The sequence below is a fragment of the Phyllobates terribilis genome, unplaced genomic scaffold (genome assembly GCF_046119375.1).
Source record: "Phyllobates terribilis strain yellow unplaced genomic scaffold, ASM4611937v1 Scaffold_11__3_contigs__length_659146591, whole genome shotgun sequence".
Taxonomy (NCBI): Eukaryota; Metazoa; Chordata; class Amphibia; order Anura; family Dendrobatidae; genus Phyllobates; species Phyllobates terribilis.
In genome coordinates this window covers 523,487,628-523,508,533 of record NW_027362771.1, presented here as the reverse complement: position 1 = coordinate 523,508,533, position 20,906 = coordinate 523,487,628, and positions in this window count along the sequence as shown.

Here is a 20,906-nt window from a genome sequence, read left to right as displayed (position 1 = left end):
GTCACCAGCCATACGGGTGAGCACCACACGGTATACTCAGGGACGTGGGCTACTTCCACTCACTTACAGCAAGGTAGCCAGGAAGAGTGCAGATAGACGGGGAGGCCTACAACTCCACCTGGCCAGGGGAACTCCTGCTTGCTCGCAGACTGACCAGTCCCCTTATGCTAGCCAGTACTCCCGGGAGGGTCTGCCTTAATATCATCAGTAAAGACCCTGAACTGCACTGCAAAGACTCTAAGTCGTTCCTGCTTTCTCACCGCATACAGCACTACTAGTACTGGGACGCCCGTGCACCATTACTCCCATCATCCACATTCCCTGCCCTGAGGCCATACTCTTCCCGTGGGGAGTTATCCCATCTTTAGCTGCGCACACCACACCAGCCTCAGCGGACTGCCTCGCAGCGACGGTACACCCTGACCGCAATCCACGGGTGGCGTAGTCGGACATTAAACCACATAAACCCTATAAAGACTGCCACTGAGCCACGGGACCGGGTCGCCGCCACGGAGACTACAACCCCCAGAGACCCGGCTCCGGGTAACCCACACACGTGCACACACGGCCCAGGGGGCGCGTCACATGTGCTTGCATTCCAAGAAAACAAAGCAGATGCTAACTTCTATCATCCTCATCATGCTCCTCACCTTGGCACTCTCAACTCCCCTGATGTAGAAGCCAGGGTCTACCGGAGGAGTCTGGTTCTCTGGTGGGCTCATCCAATAGTGCCCTAAAGCAGGCCAGGCTAAGAAAAGTGTGGGGGGAGTTGACAGGAGAAATAGGGGCTGGGGACCGTTTATGGACACCCGGCCGCCCCCAGGCAGCTTGGGACCGTGTGTGGACACCCGGCCGCGGGGGGCTGGGGACCGGGTATGGACACCCGGCCGTCCCCTGGCGGCTGGGGATCGAGCGCGGACACCCGGTCGCCGGGCGGCTGGGGACTGAGTATGGATACCAAGTAGCCGACGCAGCCATGACATGGTGGCCGGCGTCTGCCTCCACATGCCTAAAAGGCCCAATTTCAAGTGCAAGCAAGCTAGCAGTAAGGTATTGCAGCCTGGGGGTGGGTGGGTGGCAGGTTGCACACTTACGCTTGCATTCCAAGAAAACAAAGCAGCACTCTCAACTCCCCTGATGGAGAAGCCAGGACCCACCGGAAGAGTGTGGTTCTCTGGTGGGCTCGTCTAATGCTGCCCTAAAGCAGGCCAGGCTAAGAAAAGTGTGGGGGAAGTTGACAGGAGAAATAGGGGCAGCTGGGGACCGTTTATGGACACCCGGCCGCCCCCATGCGGCTGGGGACCGTGTGTGGACACCCGGCCGCGGGGCGGCTGGGCACCGATTATGGACACCCAGCTGCCCCCTGGCGGCTGGGGACCGAGCGTGGACACCCGGCCGCCGGGCGGCTGGGGACTGAGTATGGATACCTCGCTGCCGAAGCAGCCATGAGTTAGTGGCCAGCTTCAGCCTCCTCCAAACTAAAAGGCCCCATTTCACGTGCAAGCTAGCAGTATGGTATTGCAGCCTGGGGGTGGGTGGGTGGCAGGCTGCATACTTGCGCTTGCATTGCAAGGAATGGGGGAGGTACAATTGAACACTGCCATGGGACAAGGACTTGCACGGGGATAGTTGCAAGTCCGCATCTTCTGATGCAGCAAGGATCACTTCTGATGGGCACACTTTTAGGCAGTGACCTGGGTGTCAGAGATGCTTCCAGGGGTCTTCCCCATGCTATTCCCATGTCTTTTCAGCACTGTATGCATGTGTCACGCAGCACATGGCCAGATAAGATTGTAAAATGTTAAAATTACATTTGTCCGGTGAATGCATTTGTCACGGTTGAAAGCAATACAAAAGTGCAAAAACGCATAAAAAATGCTACTTGTGAACATAGCCCAAGGTGTGGAGGAATATTTTTGTTTTTGCTTATTTATTTTACCTTATACACAAGTCTTTACCCTGGAAAGGAAGTTCCTTAACATATTTCACAGGAAAACCGTTTCAGTTTCGTTTTTGAACGTTTTATTGTGAGCCCTTAAAAGTGGCTTAATACCTCTGACCACGTTGTTGACAGCAGTGACCATGGGGTCAGAAATGCTTCCTGGGGCGATCCCCATGCTGTCCCCATGTTCTTTGTCACTATCGTTTTGGGCACTTTTTAGGCTTTCTACAGACTGCCGGGGGTGCCGCCGCAAAAATGCTGGGGTCTCCCATAGACTAACATTGGGCTCGTTGCTCGGGTCGAGCACCCGAGTATCACGGTGAGCTCAGCCTGAGCTTCTAGCACCCGAGCATTTTAGTGCTCGCTCAACACTAGTAAATACTGGTTGTGTGTAGCATCGGCGTCTCTGCCCTCTGCCAGGCAGAGACGCCGTCCCTCTCACTGCCGCGCTCCCTGCCCGGCGTCCTCCAGTGCTCCTCTTCCTGCTTCTGCTGCCGGCACGCGCAGCTTCCCGGGCACTGTGCTTATGACTAGCCCAGGGGATGGGGATGACTCGGTACTTTGGCCTTTGCCTTTAGGGATGTCGCAGTGGTCGGCTCCCGGGCCCGTACCCTGGTGTCACTCTTTAAAAGGGTGGATAATTGTTGGTTATTTTTATGAAAGTTCGTGACGCCACCTGTGGCTTCTGGTGAGAATCACCAGCGCTGCGCAGTCCACTGAGGCCGATGATAAGGCAGCTCGATGGTATAGCTCTCCACAGGTGGAGCTAGGCCTCAGGGCAGCGTACGGAAAAGGGGATGCAGGACAGGCGAGACCCAGCCGGGTAGTCACTTCAGTACCTTTTACTGATGGAAATTCATTCACGTCCCGGAGCACTGTAGGGTGAAGGGTGCATGTCAGGATCCTCCCCAATGAGCGGGTTTAGGGCCTCCTGTCTCTTGCCTCTGCGTAGTAAATTTCTGACCTGCCTGGAGCTAAGCCTAACTTTGTCTCTGTCCTGCGCTGGCTGACCTTGTGGTAGGGCCTTTTCTTGGAGTACACGCTCCCAGTATGCAGGGCCTAAGCGTCTCCCAGCTCTGTTACGTATCAGCTCTTTAGCGATCCTAGGACTTGTAGTTCTCCAGGGATTCCGGTTGTGCCTTACTGGGTCATAGAGATCCCGGTAAGCTTCGGACCCGGTGTCCGGTAAATTCTTCGGGGTGAGCTAGTTAAGCTTCTCTGCCCCCTATATGCTAACTCTCCACTCTCCTTCGGCCTACTCGGGCCCTCACTAGGCTACTCAAACTAATGGCAGCTTGCCGCGCTTCACCGATCTTATGGCGCCAGCACACCTAAAGCTCACTTCTCTGAGCTACACTGAGTCTTGGTCTGGATAAGCTCCACTGCAGGATAGCAATTGCAGGAGCTGGAACAGGCTTTTGTCCTCTGAGGTAACCCTTCTCAGACTGTACTGGACTCACTGCTAAACCAGACTGAACTCGGCTCTTGACTCACTGTCGACTCCAGACTAACTGCTGCCTGGCTCCACCTTCCCTATTTATCTCCCTAACGGGCTCCCTCTGCTGGTCTGAGGTGGAAGGTGGAGATGTGTGAATGGTTATGGGGGCCTCTTGTGGAGGAATCCATCAATGCACTCTTCTAGGATCTGTGATACCAAGCGCAGCTGGGCGTCACATTCCCCCCTAGTAAAGCTCAGCACTCCCGGGCTGAAGTACATTTTATAAAACAATAGGAAACATGAACAATGCAAAAACAATCTTCCCTTTATGGGAGGCACCAAGCTTGAACGTTACATAACAATAACCAATGCAAAGCGTCCTGAGAATTCAAGTCTCTTGTGGTGAGGTTCCCAGGAAGGATGTCCATCCCACAGGGTAGAGTACTTGGTGGTTTTGAGGGACCTGTCCCAAACCCTCAACGTAGGCCCTGAGGTGGCTGCAGGGCATGAAGCTCCCGAGTTGGACCTCCAATAGAGCCACTCCCGACAGGTTTTCCTTCTGAGGTCACCTAAAAGGGGCACTCCAGGGAGCAAAATTATATACAAAAGCAGTTTTTGGGCTGCACACAGTCCTCAGCCACGAAGTTCTTAGGTAAATAAGGAAGGAAGTCATTAGGTAAAACACAAATTAATAAAGACATACATATAAGAAAGTACACAATAATACAGTACATTACAATTTTAATACCCCAGGGGTAACTATCTACATTTTCTGAAATTTGACTACTTACTGAGTGTACCTAACAGGGGGTTTACCTCTCGTGCTACGTGTTGATCTGCGTAGTGCGGTGGTCTGTGGGGTATCAGAGTCTGTATTTTCAGTTAGCCTACCAGTTCTACGTGTGATTAAGTTGTAAAACTGCCCTCTTGCTCTGCTCCTACCGGGGATCCTTCATCCGGGGATACTTCTTGAGCTGGCTCTTCTACAGCACTTACAGGTTCAACTTGCTGTGGAGGATTTTCTGGCTGCTCATAGAATTGGAGTACTGGGATGATTATTGCTCCTCCTATCTGAGGCCAATCCATTGGGAAGTCTCCTAAGTCAGTGTGGATCACTGTTTCTTTACGTTCTTCTGGGATTGTGAGAGGCACTTCTTCTTGGGGTTTCAGTAAATCTGGACACAACTTTAGGTGGTCCCTGGACACTGTTGCAGACATTCTTCCTCCATCTCGACTGATTAAGCATGTCTTCTTATTGTCAAATCTTGACGGTAACACAGTGTAGGGTTCTTTTTCCCACTGGTCATCAAGTTTGTGGTTGCGTCTTTTCCTTTTCAATACTGTTTCACCAGGTGTGAAGGGTTCTGTGGGCGTGCGTTTTTGTTGCAATGCGCCTCCTGCTTTTCTCTCACCCGAGTGAGACTGTCCTCGACACAGGCTTGTACCCTTCTGTACTGCTCTTGTCTGGTCGTGTCCCAGTCCTCAGTGGTCATATCAGCTTCAGGCTCAACAACACCAAGCTCCAGATCCATGGGCAGCTTTCCTGGCCTTGCCCGCATGAGATATGCCGGAGTGCAATTGGTGGAACTTACTGGTATATGATTATACAGATCCACTAGGTCAGGTAGTAGGTCTGGCCACTGATTTCTCTCCTCAAGTGGTATAGTCTTTAGCAGGTCGATGATGATGTTGTTCATCTTCTCACAGAGACCGTTTGTTTGTGGGTGGTATGTTGTAGTTCTTATCTTCTTACAACCGTACAAATGGCAGAACTCATTGAACAACTCAGCCTCAAAGGCCGGGCCTTGGTCCTTCAGCACCTGCTCAGGATAACCATGGGGTCTACAGAAATACGCTTGGAACGTCTTTGCTGCTGTCTCTGCCGTCAGGTCTTTGACAGGGGCGACCACCAGGAAACGTGAGTAGTGATCCACCATGGTCAGAGCGTAGGAGTACCCTGACCTGCTGGGGGACAGCTTGATATGGTCCTGGGCCACGATCTCCAGGGGTCGAGTCGTCTTGATGGGTTGCAGGGGTGCCTTCTGGCTGCTGAAGTCTTTTCTTCTTATACTACAGGGTCCACAGTCTCGGCACCACCGTTCAATGGAGCTGCGCATTCCCACCCAGTAGAATCGACACTTCAGCAGGGTCTCTAGCTTTTTCCAGCCAAAGTGCCCCGCCTGATCGTGGTAAGCTTCTAATACCATCTGGATGTCTGTCTTCGGGACCACTATCTGCCATACCATCTCATGGGTTTTTGGATTAACGTACCTCCGGCACAGCTTCTCACGGTAAATAAACAGCCGGCTTCTCTCTTTCCATAGCTGTTTTGCTTGCAGAGACGCATCTTTCTCCAGGGAGGCACCTTCTTGGGTTATCAGCTCATTAATGCGGCTGACAACCGGGTCACTGTCCTAGGTCTCTTTCCAGCTGTGGTGAGGCAGGGGGTTTAACGTCTTCCCACGCTGCTTCCTGGAGGCTCATTGCTCGTTTATTATCCCATTCCAGTGAAAGGCAGGTAGCTCTATCTCTTCCAGGTCATCCACTTCTTCTTCTGTGTCTGACTGGTGATGCATCCTAGACAGGGTATCGGCATTGGCGTTCTTGCGGCCCGCTCTGTATTTAATTGTAAATTGGTAGTTTGACAGACGATGCAATCCATCGTTGTTCCAGTGCCCCGAGCTTAGCTGTTTCAAGATGGGTCAAGGGGTTGTTATCATTAATGGCAGTGAACTTGCTGGAGGCTAGGTAGTGCTTGAACCTTTCAGTTATGGCCCAAACCAAGGACTGGAACTCCAACTTAAAGCTGCTATAGTTCTCTGGGTTCCTCTCAGTCGGGCGGAGCTTCCTGCTTGCGTATGCGATCACTTTCTCTTGTCCATTCTGCTTCTGACTTAGGACAGCACCCAGCCCTTCGTTGCTGGCATCTGTATACAGCAGGAACGGTTGGCTGTAGTCAGGGTAGGCTAGGATCTCATCACCTGTCAGGATCTCCTTCATTTCCTGAAACGACTCAGCTTGCTCCTTACCCCAGTGGAATGGGGGGTTTTTGCCTTTGAGGGACTGCCCTACCAGGAGGTCTTGCAGAGGAGCTGCTTTCTTGGTGTAATCTTTTACAAACCTCCGGTAGTATCCTACTAGTCCCAGGAACTGACGCACCTCCTTGAGGTTCTTCGGCTCCGGCCACTTCTGGATGGCTGTGACCTTCTCCGGGTCTGGTGCTACCCCTTCCGGACAGACAATGTGCCCCAGGTACTGTACCTTTCTCTTGAGCAGGTGGCACTTTGAGGGCTTCAACTTCATCCCGTACCGGGATAGTGACTCAAATACCTCTGCCAGGTGTTTCAAGTGGTCCTCGTACGTTCTGGAGTACACTATCACGTCGTCCAGGTAAAGTAACACAGTCTCGAAGTTGCGGTGTCCCAGTCAGTACTCCATCAATCTCTGGAACGTTCCGGGGGCATTGGAGAGTCCAAACGGCATACTGTTGAACTCGCAGAGTCCCATCGGGGTAGTGAAGGCCGTCTTCTCCCGATCCTCCTCAGCCACAGCTACTTGCCAGTACCCACTAGTGAGGTCAAGGGTGGAAAAGTAATTTGCAGACTTTAAGGCAGCTAGGGACTCCTCTATGCGTGGTAAAGGGTATGCATCTTTATGTGTAATGCGATTTACTTGACGGTAATCTACACACATTCTCATGCTCCAGTCCTTTTTCCTAACTAGCATTAGGGGAGCTGCCCAGGGACTACAACTATCCCTTATTACCCCCGCCTTTCTCATGTCCTGCAGCATTTCCTTAGCCTTCTGGTAGTGTGCTGGTGGTATAGGCCTGTAACGTTCTTTGATTGGGGGATGGTCGCCTGTGGGGATATGATGTTGAACCCCCTTAATCCTCCCGAAGTCAAGTTGATGTTTACTGAACACCTGCGAGTATTCTTGAACCACCCGGTGTACACCCTGTTTTTGATGGGTAGGAGTGGTATCTGTCCCAACATGGAGCTGTTGACACCAATCCTCCACCTGGGTTGCAGGGTCATTATCCTCCACTTCGTCTGGTGAAGTTAAGGACTCCGCCTCGTGAATGCAGTTGTAATTGACAGCATGTAATTTGGCAACAGTGGCATAATGTGGCAGTCTGACCTCATCTTCCCCTAAGTTGAGAAGATGGACGGGCACCCTCCCATTGCGTACATCTACCACTCCCCTGGCCGTTAAGAGCGTGGGTCTATGCTCGGAGCAAAGGAGTTCTACTACCGCCTGGTAGCTCTGTCCTCTAAGACCTATAGCAGCTCTACACCAGATGAGCATTTCACTCATTGGGGGGATGACAATGGGTATTCGGTCCGTTACCCGCACGTTACCGATTTCACCGTCTGTTAACCTTACTTGCTGTTGATACATCAGGACTCGGATTTCCTTCTGCAGCGCCCTCCTCTGTCTTGGTCTGGCAGTGTCGGCTATCTGTTGGAGCAAGAACACAACCTCTCCCAAACAGTTACCAACAATGTTAGTGCCAAGTACCATATACGGATTGGTGTCATCAGGATTAGTCTCTACTACAATTAGCCCCTGGTCCTTCAGCTCCACTCTCCCCACCTTTACAGTCACATTCTTAACCCCAAGTAGGTTAAGGTGGAGTCCGTTCAAGGCATATAAAGAAAGATTTGGAGCTGGCGGGCGTAGGTCGTCCATGGACCAGAACCTCTTGTAGAGGACGATGGTTACCTGAGATCCTGTGTCCAGCAGGCCGTGCGTCGGGATCCCATCCAGTACAATGGACAGGAAAGGTCTTCCTCCGACGAACCTGCTGTACCAATCTGATGGGCCTGGTGAGTTTACTCCTGGGTGTCGGCCCTCGGACCCAGGGTTTTCTCGTTTAAAGGACAATTCTGGGCGATGTGCCCGGTCTTGCGGCAGCGGTAGCAGTCAGGGTCCTTCGGTGGACGGCGCTGGTCACTGGTCCTCGAAGAGGGTGATGTTGGCCTCCTCCTCCTTCGCATCCAGGGGACATCCTCAGGGCTATCGGCTAACCGGATCTTCCCTCCTTCCTCGGGCTCCGTCCGCAGCTGCAGAGCACTCAGCACAGTGGTCAGGGTTTTGCTCAACTGACGCACTTCAGAGCGCAGGCTGTCCAGCTCTCTGGGGGACGTTGCTGGAACCTTGGCTTCAGCAGCCACTGGGGAAAAGGTGGGTGTAGCAGGCACTGGGGTAGGCCCACCCTGGTAGCATTGGATGGCATTTATTTCCAGGGGCTGCAGTCCTTTTATAGCCATGTCCTTCGGATTGTCAAAGGTGGCCTCTGGATGATCCAAGGACCACCAACGTACAGTCCTGCTCTCCTCTGGAGACCTCAGTCCCCGGACAAACTGGTCCTTCAGCATTTTGTGTTCATTTTCAATGTTGGTTGGACTGACCTGTTTAAGAGCCCACAGGGCCCCCTGTAGATGCCAGGCGTAGTCCTGAACATTGTCCTCCGGTTGTTGGGAACAGTTGTAGAACCTCATCTGAAGGTCCGCCCCAGTGAGGTCCTCAAAGACAGTCTGTAGTTTTTGGAATATTGCGGACACTGACTCCTGGTCTGCGGCTGACCATGTTTCCACTTCCCGTTCCGCAGCACCGGTCAGTTGTCCCAATACAACAGCTGCTCTTTGTTTACCTGTCATGAAGTACATGTCCAAGATACCACATATCTTCCGTTTGAATCCAGACAGGGTATCTGGTTTGCCGTTATACTGGGGGAGCCACTTTGCTCCAGGAATGTACGGCAGAGTCATAAGAATGACAGGTGTTACAGGCGTTGCTGGTGGAGCGGCGGCTTCGGCCTGCTCATCATCGGGCGCGGGTTGCACTTCAGGGACGTTGGCCGGCATGTCAGCGTTCTGCTGTTCGTCGGACATTCTGGCGCCCCCCTAGTTACCCGTGGCTTAACTTCGAAGTTTTTCTTCCGGTAGGCCGCAGCACCGCAGGTGATGGTCGTCTTCAGGACCTTATGTCGCTTGCGTCCCACGTCAGAGCGTGCAACGACGCTCCTTACAGGACCTGGCGCTTCCTGGTTTGACGTCGAGACGTTTTTCCCGCTGTTACGCCCTTCTTCTCGCTTGGCGGCCCAACAATGGCGGCAATCTTTACCACAGTCAAATATACAGTTTACTTCAATAAAGGCGCACAGTACCCGGTGGCAACGGGCATAACACTGCGGCGTTGCAGCGGGCACGCTATCCTGTTCATGACGCCAGGAAAGAGATGACTAGCCTAGGGGATGGGGATGACTCGGTACCCGGGCCTTTGCCTTTAGGGATGTCGCAGTGGTCGGCTCCCGGGCCCGTACCCTGGGGTCACTCTTTAAAAGGGTGGATAATTGTTGGTTATTTTTATGAATGTTTGTGACGCCACCTGTGGCTTCTGGTGAGAATCACCAGCGCTGCGCAGTCCACTGAGGCCGATGATAAGGCAGCTCGATGGTATAGCTCCCCACAGGTGGAACTAGGCCTCAGCCGGGTCAGAGCAAGAACAGGGACAGACACGATAGTCACTTCAGTACCTTTTACTGATGGAAATTCAGGCACGTCCCGGAGCACTGTAGGGTGAAGGGTGCATGTCAGGATCCTCCCCAATGAGCGGGTTTAGGGCCTCCTGTCTCTTGCCTCTGCGTAGTAAGTTTCTGACCTGCCTGGAGCTAGGCCGAACTTTGTCATTGTCCTGCGCTGGCTGACCTTGTGGTAGGGCCTTTTCTTGGAGTACACGCTCCCAGTATGCGGGGCCTAAGCGTCTCCCTGCTCTGTTATGTATCAGTTCTTTAGCGATCCTGGGACTTGTAGTTCTCCAGGGATTCCGGTTGTGCCTTACTGGGTCATAGAGATCCCAGTAAGCTTCGGACCCGGTGTCCGGTAAATGCTTCAGGGTGAGCTAGTTAAGCTCCTCTGCCCCCTATATACTAACTCTCCACTCGCCTTCGGCCTACTCGGGCCCTCACTAGGCTACTCACACTAACGGCAGCTTGCCGCGCTTCACCTATCTTATGGCGCCGGCACACCTAAAGCTCACTTCTCTGAGCTACACTGAGTCTTGGTCTGGATAAGCTCCACTGCAGGATAGCAATTGCAGGAGCTGGAACAGGCTTTTGTCCTCTGAGGTAACCCTTCTCAGACTGTACTGGACTCACTGCTAAACCAGACTGAACTCGGCTCTTGACTCACTGTCGACTCCAGACTAACTGCTGCCTGGCTCCACCTACCCTATTTGTCTCCCTAACGGGCTCCGTCTGCTGGTCTGAGGTGGAAGGTGGAGATGTGTGAATGGTTATGGGGGCCTCTTGTGGAGGAATCCATCAATGCATTCTTCTAGGATCTGTGATACCGAGCGCAGCTGGGTGTCACACTTAGGGCGCGCGCTCGCGCGCGCCCTTCCTCTTAAGGGGGCCGCGCGCGCTGCCCTAGGGAGTCCCCGGCTAATTGCTGGAGGTCCTCCGATATATAAGGCACCTCCTCCAAAATGGAGGTGCCCGAGCAATAGTTGATGCACAGTGTACTTACCTCTGCTTCAGCCCTCAGGTCCCGCTGCTAGCCTGACTACTAGTCCTGCCCGCCAGCCTGACTATCAGTCCAGTCCGCCAGCCTGACTTCTCTCCAGCCCGACAGTCCTTCTTCCGTTCAGTCCGCCAGTCTGTCTATGGGATTCGCCCACCTGCTTACCTGGGAGCACCTGCCTGTTACCTATCAGCCTACCTGGAGACTCCCGCCTGCCACTTGCCGTGACCACCTGTCTGCCTACCCGGAGGCTCCTGCCTGTCACTTGCCGTGACCACCTGACAGCCTACCTAGAGGCTCCCTCCCGCCTGTCACTTGCCGTGACCACCTGTCTGCTTACCCAGAGGCCCCCCGCCTGTCACTTGCTGTGACCACCTGTCTGCCTGCCCGGAGGCTCCTGCCCGTCACTTGCCGTGACCACCTGACAGCCTTCCTAGAGACTTTCGCCAGTCGCCTGCTGTCTCTGCCTGTTCATCTACCCGGACCTCTCGTCAGCCTGCCTGCTGTGCCCATCTGCAGTATCGGTCAGTCTCAGCCATCTGACCCGTGGGAGTCACCTGCTCTCTTACAAGGTCGTCCCCAGAGTAGCACCTGGTCCCTCTGCTCGGTCCCTCCCTGGTCACGGAGTCGTTAGCCGCCGTACGACCAGGGTCGGTCCGAGTTGATACCTAGTTACGTCCCTCTGGGTCCCTCCTTGCACCGCAGCACAGAGGTTCCACCACCCGGATCCGTAACATTGTGTACTGGATGTGAGGACAATCTCCTTTATTATTGATATGTCTGGCCTTTGGGGTAGGGTGGCAAGATGGAAACTTTGTCTTACAAAGAAAAACATCCAAGCCCGACTATATTTTGCCTAGACCTACATTCAAAGTCAGCACTGTACGTTACCAAAAGAACAGCATCCTCATAGTCAAGCATGATGGAGACAGCATTATGTTTTGGGACTGTTTTTGGGCAGGTGGAACTTGGAGTTTATTCAAAGTGGTGTGATTTATGAACAGTTCCAAATATCAGTGAATTTCGCATCAAAACCTTCAACCCTCTGCTAAAAAGCTAAAAATAAAGAAGAATAGAAGAATATCACCTATTAACATGACAATGACCCTAAGCAAACCTCCAAATCAACAAAAGAATGGCTTTTCTAGAAGAATATCAAAATTTTGGAATAGCCTAATTAGAGCCTAAATCTGAATCCACTGGAAAATCTGTGGGTTGACCTGAAGAAGGTGTTATACACAGGAGATCATCAAATGAAGCTCAGTGCATGATGTATGCCTTATAAGATAATAGGTACAGAATGTCATAGAGCGGGTTCTTTAGCACCTGCCACTTTTCCAAACTTGGCTAATCTATGAATTGGCCAGCCATTGATTGTTCAAATGCCACCACACCTGGCAATTCAAGCTAATCACTAAGATGTTTCATAAGCCAGACAACCCCATTTCACAGGGAAATACAGAAATGAGCAGGGAGGTGTGTAAGGTGGTGACAAGGACTGTCATGTGCCTTCCCTCCTGAAAGACAAGTATAGTATAGGGCATAGATATTAGATTAAGAAAGGGAAATATGCAGTGGTGGGCATGTTAGTATTGCACAGGTTTAGATACAGTTAAATGTTTTGGAAATAGCTCATATATTCGGTATGGGGATGGGCTACAGTAAACATAAAGGGGCAGCACTTCCAGGATAGGGAGTTTAAGACAGATAGAGCTGGAAATTCAAGTGGGAAGTTCAGGTACAAGTTGCAGTGGGCACGAAAAGTACATAACATTCTGACAGCATGAGGTCGCATTAGAAGTCTTGCGGAAATCCCTGTGAGGTCTGGGGCCTGTGGCCCAAAGTAGGCACTCGAATGCGTGTCTTATTCTCTTCTATGGGGAAGAGGCCGGACGTGAAAAAGTGAGAGGGAATGGTAGTGGATCTCAGAAAAGTTGTGTTGCTAGACGGGGAGCCCTTAGGGCCAACAGAATCTGCAGAGATAAGGACAGTTTGAAGCAAAGCCTTGCAATGTACGAAATGAGTGAATGAAACAACAACCAGATGGTGCTGTGCCAGATACCGCATGTTGCAGACTGTTGTATCTGAACTGTCCAGTAACATTAACCTTGTTGAAATGAACTGAGTGTCGCTTGATGTGTATTTGGCTGATCCTGGACCCATGAGGATGGATGTAGTGGAGGCTTCAGACCTACAAGTGAGTACAAAGTAAACCTTACAGCACAGCACATGGAATAGGACTTTATTAGTGGTGTGTCAGGGTGAAGATAAGTAGCAGCAGGACCACAGCACCAGCCCTGAGCCCTGCTTCAGGTGATTCAAGGATTTAGGCTTTTGTATACATAAAGCAGCATCAACATATTTCTCATGGGAGCAGGTAAAAAGAGAACATTTCTGATGATCAGACAGGCACAGGAGGGGTGTCTCTGAAGATGCTAATTAAGTATACAGACTGTGGCATTAGCTCTGAGCTGTTATCAGAACGCTTTCTCATCCGGATATTTCTTTAGACTTTCTAGGCAGAGCACTAATAAAATAACAAGGCTGTTTTTTACAGAACTGAAGGTCCCAAAGATGCAATACCAGGCTGCTGAAAAGATATGGCTGATTTTACAGTAGGTGATAAAGGCATGCAGGGCAAAAAAACAAGTTCATGTCCACTCAAAGCTATTAATTCTTTCTCCAGGATCATGAAAGATTTTCTGACAGTATTTGCTGAAATTTATAACCCAGGTTCAATCATGTAATGGTAGGAGAAAGACAAAAGTGTTCCATCACGGAGATTAGAGCACGGAGATAGAACCCAAGAGTGTTTTTATTTGACCTCCTGGGACCCCTGTTCTATAGTTAAGGTTGTGATATCTTTAATGGGCCTACATATCAAGCCTGAGAGATCTTGTGATCTATCTGTAATGTGTACTGCAGGAAACTCAGATCATTAGATCGTTTGCTAATCTACAACATTAGAGATACATAAGGACTTTATGTTGAAAATATCAATTTACAAGGTTGTAGCTAACGCATGTAATGTGCACACGACAATTAGGGGGATTAAATCACACTGGATAAAGAATGATCCATGACCAAGATGTTCCATAATCAGTGCCAAACTGCAAAATATGGTAGATTGTGCTGAAAAATAATCTACAGTTATTATATATAAAAAAAATTTAAACATATATATACAGTATATATTTACAGTTGAAACAAGAAGTTTACATACAGTATATAAAAAGACACATATGCATGTTTTCCTCAATATCTGACATGAAATCTGAATAAACCTTTTCCGTTTTAGGTCAGTTAGGATTACTATGATTTTTAATATTTGCCAAAAGCCAGAATAATGAGAGAGAGAATGTGTTAAGGCATTTTTATTACTTACTGCAAAGTCAAAAGTTTACATACACTAAGATTACTATGTCTTTAAACATTTCTGAACTGTCCATATGATGATGTCATGTGTTTGGAAGCTTCTGATAGGTTTTTTGGCAACATCTGAGTTAATTAGAGACACACCTGTGGATGTATTTTAGTGCACACCTGAAACACACTGCTTCATATAGCACCAAATTTAGTACAGCAATCAATTGTAATGTCAGGTCAGTCGCAACTGTACACATTGGTATCACATGCATCTACAACTTCCAGTATGTCCTCAGCAATGGTAAAGAGATACTGAGAGTTGTGTTGTGAACGTGTTGACACTTACACCAGGGAAACGCCACACCAACACTCAACTGGTCCCTGTACAGACTTGAAAGACCCTAGCTGCACAGCTAATAAAACACAACCTAGGACCTGGCTCCCTATAAGGCTGTTGGGTTTCTTGTACCTTCTGAGGAGCCAGAGGGGAGGCCACAGCACACTACTAACAAGGAGAAAGCTACTCGCTCTATGGTTGTTCTCATAAAACACGCCCTTTTAAACATGGCTGATTAACCCTCTCTGCTCCTACCATGCAGGAGAAAACTTCCATGTTTCATGGTGCATGGTCTGACACTAATCTGAACTTCCAGCCTAATAGGTAGTACCTCAGGGTGTCAATTGCCCATTTGATGGCCAAGCACTCTTTTTCCACAATAGCATAGTTTTTCTCACTGACAGAGAGTTTTTTGCTGAGATATAAAATGGGATGTTCCTCCCCGCTTATTTCTTGAGACAACATGGCTCCTACTCCAACATCTGAGGCATCCATCTAGACTATGAACTCCTTATTGAAGTCAAGTGCAATCAAAACCGGCTGCTTACACAAAGCAAGTTTCAATTCCTGGAAAGCAATCTCCGCCTCAGAAGACTGCTTGGCCATTTCTGTCTTCGTACCTTTAAGCAGGTCGATCAGGGATGCTGCTATCATGGAGACATTCGGGATAAATTGCCGATAGTATAACACAAGTCCTAGAAATGCTTGAACCTGTTTTTTGGAAGCCAGTTGCAGACAACTTTGGATTGCTTCTACCTTCTTCACTTGCGGCTTTATTTTGCCCCTTTCGACAATGTAGCCCAAGTATTTTGCCTCTTCTTTTCCTTAGCGCACTTCTTCGGATTTATGGTAAAGCCAACCTTCCTCAGTGCATCCAGTACTGCCTGGACCTTCTGTAGGTGACTTACCCAATCTGGACTGAAGATCACAATGTCGTCCAGGTACGCGGCGGCGTACTTCTCGTGCGGGGCTAGGATCCGGTCCATTGCCCACTGGAAGGTAGCTGGGGCACCCTGCAGACTGAACAGCATCCTGGTGTACTGAAAACACCCATCGGGTGTAGAGAAAGCCATCTTCCCCTTAGCACTCGGAGACAGGAGAAATTTGCCAATACCCTTTTGTTAGGTCCAGGATGGTGATGTATCTGACAGGCCCTAGCCTTTCAATAAGTTACTCGACTGGGGGAATTGTATAAGCGTTTAATTTAGACACTTCATTTAGCTTTCTGTAGTCGATTCAGAAGCACCATTCTCCGTCCGCCTTTGGTACAAGAACAATGGGGCTGGACCAGCCCCTCTTTGACTCCTCGATGATGCCCAGGTTCAACATTCTACGCACCTCCTTGGAAGTCACCTCGCTGCGGGCTTTGGGGATTCGATATGCCCTCTGGTTCACCCGTACATGCGGTTCTGTCAAGATTTCATGCTTCACAACCTGCATACACCCTGACAACTCTGAAAACAGGTCTCTGTTTTGCTGAAGCTGTTCTCGGCACTGTTGCTTTTGGGCCGGTGACAGTGTCTCTGCCACTGTGGCATCCTCGACCCTGGCTTCAGGATTGGCCCCCAGACAGGTAACCTCCACCGGTTCTCTGTCTTGCTACGGTTTAAGCAGATTGATGTGGTATATCTGATAAGGCTTTCTTCTTCCTGGCTGGTAGACTTTATAGTTGACATCACTCAACTTCTCGACCACCTCGTACGGCACTTGCCACTTGGCCAGAAATTTACTTTTGACTGTGGGTACTAACACCAATACCCGGTCTCCAGGACCAAATTGACTCAGCTTTGAGGCCCGATTGTAGACCGTTGCCTGGGCTTCTTGTGCTTGAAGGAGGCTCTCCTTCACAATCGGCATCACCTTTGCGATTCAAACCTGCATCTGGGTCACATGCTCGATGATGCTCTGATGAGGTGTAACCTCTGCTTCCCAGATCTGCTTTGCTATATCCAGAAGTCCCGAGGATGCCATCCGTATAGCCGCTCAAATGGTGAGAATCCCGTAGAACTCTGGGGAGCTTTCCTGATGGAGAACAGCAGGTATAACATCCCAATCTTGCCCATCCTTCTCTATGACCTTCTTCAGCATAGACTTCAAGGTCTTGTTGAATCTATCCACCAGGCTGTCCGTCTGTGGATGGTATACCGACGTCCAGAGCTGTGTAATCTGGAGAGCTTTACACAAGTCCCTCATTACCTTGGACATAAAAGGAGTTCCCTGGTCAGTCAGGATCTCCTTTAGCAGGCCTGTCCGGGAGAAATATGCACTAGCTCTCTGGCTATACTCCTGGCGGAGGAGTTTCTCAGTGGTAATGACTCGCCCCCTGGGCCGTGGGGTACCCGGAACTGGGCTTCTGTACAATGCTGGGGGTAGTAGTGGCAACCCGATCTCGTGGCTCAGAGTGGTCAGACCAAATTGTGGCGGTCTATTTATCAGTGTTTTGTGAATATCCGACTACGCCACCCGGGGATTGCGGTCAGGGATAACCGCCGCTGCGAGGCAGACCGCTGAGGCTGATGTTGGTGTGCAGCACAGGGTAGGAGAACTCCCCACTGGAAGAGTGTAGCCTCAGGGCAGTGTAGGTGGATGTTGGGGGTGATAGTGCAGGCCGCAATAGTAAGAGTTCAGAGTCCGCTTCAAACAGTTCAGGGTCTTTATTGTAGATATTATTAATGACTCAACAGTAATACCGGTTAGGAATGGGCCTGGGTGTCTGAGAGCATTCGGGGGAACCCCACTGGTCAGGGTGAGTGTGTAGGCCTACCGTTCTCTCTATGCTCTTTCTCACTATCCCCCTCTTTGTGGTGTAATAGCCCACGTCCCTGAGCTGGCCGTGTACTTCTCGCCTGTATGACTTGCGACTCGGGCCTTGGGTACCTTTTGCTTTCTCCTCGCTGTACTGGTCCCTCTGTGTGGCGGAGCCTCCGGGCTTCTTAGGCCAAGGGACCTGAAATCCCTCGCGGGTTGGTTCTCTGCTGCTGGGCTTATAACCCTGACAGCCTCGGACCCCAATGTCTGGTTGTGTGATTCTCTCAGCCAGGACTGGCTCTCGTCGCCTCTGTCCCTGGCTCGCAGTCTCTCCTCTGCCTCACGGACTCCTCATCTGCTGCTGACCTGTCCCTCTTCTCTGAGAACCCTTCTGGTCACTTCAGAAGTGGGTTCTGGTCTCTTTAACCCTGCCCCAGTTCCAGCTTTTATAGGGCAGCCAGCTCCCCCTACTGGCCTGGGACAGGAGGTGCTGCATGCTAATGGTCCCTAACCAGGGAACCTCCCTCCTGCTCTCAGACACAGCCTTTAATATTTGTGGTATCCAGGCCGGGGGTGACACATTCCCCCGTAGTAAAATTTAGTACTCCGGACTAAACACAATTTTTTTAGGAAACACAAATACAGGGTATAAACAATAACATAACATATATACAAGTACATTTTGTCCTTAAGGCCATGGCGCTTCCGTGACCGGGTGTCCATATCACCCGACTAGGTGAAGTCTTGAACGATGCGGGGACCTGTCTCCATAAACCCCAAGTTCCTGGCCTTGGGCGTGGCGACAAGGCTGAGCTACCTACTTTGGGCCACGAGGAGGCCACGCCAGACAGGTTTTTCTTCTGTGGCCATCTTCGCAAGAGGGCACCAAGTGCAACTATCTACAAGACAGTTCCGGCCATTCAGTGTTCATGACCTGTCAGTCCATTGAACTAGGAAAAACTGGAAAAACATTATTAATAACCAGGTACCAAACATAAAAACATTAACTATATACTTTGCATTTTGATTCTCCAGCGAGCTGGTATTTGACCCCTAGTGCTCCGGGTTGAGCTGCGTAACCCACTGTCTGGTGGTGGTCTAACCTGGCTTTCCCCACTAGCATTTAGGGTACAGCTACTAGCTGGGTTTACAGGCAGTGCAAGCTGCTGTCTGCGGGTCCTTTGGTTTACCGCAGGCATGGCAGGCTCACTGTCAGCAGAGGGTTGACTCTCCTGGGCTGCTGGCATGGGTTCTTCTGCCTCCGGGGCTGCTTGTTCCTCTTGTTCTTCCTGCTCTCCTGTAGGTTCCTGCTGGGTTGGTTGAAGGAAGTGTAGGACGCGTACCACTATTGCGTCGTTTATCCGAGTCCAAGACCGGGGAAACTCTCCGAGAACGGTGCTGACCGTTTTTTCCTTGTCCACTGCGGGCTCAAGGTCATCTTGATCTTCACTTGGACTCTGCAGTTTCTCGGGGCACCGTTTTAGGTGGTCTCTGGAGACGGTGCTAGTGGTTTCTCCTCCATCCTTGGTAATTACACATACCTTCGAGTTGTTGTGGTTGGACGGCAGTACTGTGTACGGGTCTCTCTCCCACTGGTCATCTAGCTTGTGAAGCTTTCTCTTCCACTTCAGGACCTGCTCGCCAGGTTACAGAGGACCAGCAGGGGCGTGTTGGTTGAAGAGCCTCTCTTGCTTTTCTCTCGCTTGAGCCAGACTCCTCTCCACACTCTCCTGTACCTTCTTGTACTGTAGCCGCCGTTCCGTATCCCAGTCCGCGTCTGGGGAGGTGTCCTCGGGTGTCAGGACTCCCATCTCCAGGTCTACCGGCAGCTTACCTGGTCTTGCTCGCATCAGGTAAGCCGGGGTGCAATTTGTAGCATTCACCGGGATATGGTTGTATAAGTCTATCAGGTCTGGCAGCTTCTCTGGCCACAGGCTACGTTCTTCCAGGGGCAACGTCTTGAGGAGATCAATGACGATATTATTCATTTTCTCACACAGCCCGTTGGTTTGCGGGTGGTAAGGCGTTGTCTGAATCTTCTTACAGCCGTAGAGGTTGCAGAACTCCTGGAAGACTTCAGCCTCAAACGCTGGACCTTGATCTGTCAAGACCTGTTCCGGATACCCGTGTGGACGGCAGAAGTGTTGTTGGAAGGCTCTGGCCGCTGTTTTGGCTGTGAAGTCTTTAACAGGAACCACCACCAGGAACCGGGAGTATTGGTCCACAATCGTGAGGGCATAGATGTAGCCGGACCGGCTTGGAGCCAACTTCACATGATCTAGCTCTTCCAGCTCCAGAGGCTGCCTGGTAATGATGGGCCTGAGAGGATGATGGGAGTTGTACTTCACGCAAGACTACGATGTAAGACACAGATGAAGTTATTCTTCCCTTATCTGGACATTTGGACTGACGCCCAGAAACTAGATTGTAACTTGTTTTAGCTGTCTCAGCAACCTTCTACTAATTATCACTTTTCTGTTTATGAAACTTTCTTATCAACATTCCACTGTTATGAATCATCATTTCGCTGCCTGTGAAACAAAGGCATTTTACTGCGCATGTATGACAACAAACTATGATTATTAATATAAATAAAGGGACTGCACCTATAGAGGCAGACGCGCTCAGGGGCTTCCCAGTACTTGATTATACACTACGTGTCTGTGTATTTCTTGTTACGGGGATACCCCGACTCCAACAAGGACCCTCCATGGCTGAATGATCCTAACAATTCCTGGCGCCCGAAACAGGGACCCGAGGTCTGCGTATTCCTTCAAGTTCATCGACCGGCACGAGTAACCGCTGAGATTGGGACATCGGAACAGCAGATGACAAACCTGGCCAGGTAAGAGACACTGTTAGTTCTCTTACATCTGCTCTGCGATAGTCCGTAAATTTCATGCATATCTTGTGTTGGGATTGAGGAACTAGTAGAGAAGGATACCTATAGCTCGGGTCATTCATGTATATACTGTAGGATCTGCCGAAGGAGAGGTCAGAGAAGGTTATGGAACGGATGGTATGAAAGAGATGTGGATGTCGGGAATAGCCTCATAAGCCGCACTAAGGTAGATGACATAAGTATTACGGAGATTGCCTAACTGAGTCATAAGGTTGTGTCCTTTCGGGGAAACCTTCGCTCACGCTTAACTCCCGAACCTTTGTCCTCCTTTTTGACGGATAAGAGATTGACAGAATGAGCCCATGGAAGTAATGATAATACTCCAGGGACACGATATATAATGGAGACTGTATGGTTCATTTTATGTATTGTTGGTCTTGCCCTTGTTGCCATATATATGTGTGTTAGAATTACTCTACACTTCAGACAAAACGGTCCAGAGAAACCGTTTCAGATACTGGCTCCTTAGGACAGAATAGGTAACGAGGAAAGGTAGAATATAGAATATATTTTATCTAACCCAAAAAGCCTCCTAAGGTAGGAATAGTCAGGAAAAATGGGCAACAAGATACTGGCTCCTTAGGACAGAATAGGTAATGAGGAAAGGTAAAATATAGAATATATTTTATCTAACCCAAAAATCCTCC